Below are 1172 nucleotides of genomic sequence, written 5' to 3'. Positions count from 1 at the left end.
AGTCCTTTTCTGATAAACAAAAATCAGTTTTTTATGTTTTTGCAAACTAAAAACTGCTGTAGGTGAGGCATCTTTTCTGTGTTTTTCCTCATGTCTTTGGAGCAGTGCTTGTTTGAACATGTAGAAAATGTAAAAAATATAAATGTTTATTTTGAATTTTAGCATCACTTCATTTGAGATTTATTTTAGTAATTTTAATTCTCTTTCAGTTTTCAATGTAAAATCTTTATCTCTTCTTTTATTGATATTTTCTAAATCTGTTTTCTCAGTCAGAACCTTTTGCATTTTTGAGTGGTTTTGTTAGTTCTTCCGTTTTGTGTCACACTGCCAGCGGCCGCCTCCTGATGATGTCGGCTCTCTGAGTGTTCCTCGGGTTTCTTTGTTTTCCTGATTGGATTTTATATTTGGAGGTTTTGACAGTTTTAAACTAGTTATAAACTAGTTGAGGCCTTTGGATCTATGATAAGAAGTATTTTATGGTATTAGTAGTTGTAACTGTTAATTATCCAGGCAGAGATATTTAACAGAAAATTCTTATTTACAAACATCAACACAACATTTTGTAAGAAAGTGCTTCTAAATAAGAATCAACAAAAGAATTGATTTAGTCAGAATAAACTGACCCTAGCAGTAGCTCAATGAACGTTCTTTTATTTCAAATCAGCCCTAAATAACTCCTGCATGATGACCTCAACACTGACCTCTAGTGGAATTATTACAACTATGTTTCTCTCTTCCACCTTCAAACTTTGTCATTAAATGTTTCCCCCTTTTTATACATTTACATGCAAAACCAGATACACTATTTTACACAGTCAATGTCATTATCTCTGCATTCAGCAGAAAAGTCCTTGGATTTCATTAGATTTGTCAGTGAATCAACTTTCTTTGTAAGTTCTTTTCAATTACTAACGTGTCCTTCATGTAGTATTTTTTTTTGCCTTACCAAACACTGAACATGTAACTTTTATACTTTCTTAACCTTCAATATAAATGATGATTTACGCTTGACAGCAGATCATGACGAACTTCAGTTCTTATTCGAGTTGAATGCAGTACATCAAGAATTTATATTTCATGTTAATTTATTTTTTTTAGTCTTTTAACCTTAAATGAGATGGGTGTGCAGAAGAAAGCTTCTCACTATGTGTATCTTTCCATTTCTATTCATC

At 31.8% G+C, this 1172-nt stretch overlaps 1 protein-coding gene across 1 annotated transcript in view; it reads left to right on the top strand.

Moving 5' to 3' along the window:
- si:rp71-17i16.5 (phosphatidylinositol 4,5-bisphosphate 3-kinase catalytic subunit gamma isoform) overlaps window positions 1–1172 on the top strand; it is a 22169-nt gene that overhangs the window by 13818 nt on the left and 7179 nt on the right. The window lies entirely within an intron of this gene.

This window comes from Oryzias melastigma, linkage group LG7, assembly GCF_002922805.2.
Source record: "Oryzias melastigma strain HK-1 linkage group LG7, ASM292280v2, whole genome shotgun sequence".
Classification (NCBI taxonomy): Eukaryota; Metazoa; Chordata; class Actinopteri; order Beloniformes; family Adrianichthyidae; genus Oryzias; species Oryzias melastigma.
Note: the sequence above shows the minus strand (reverse complement) of the source record. Positions and strands in the feature narration are given on the sequence as shown.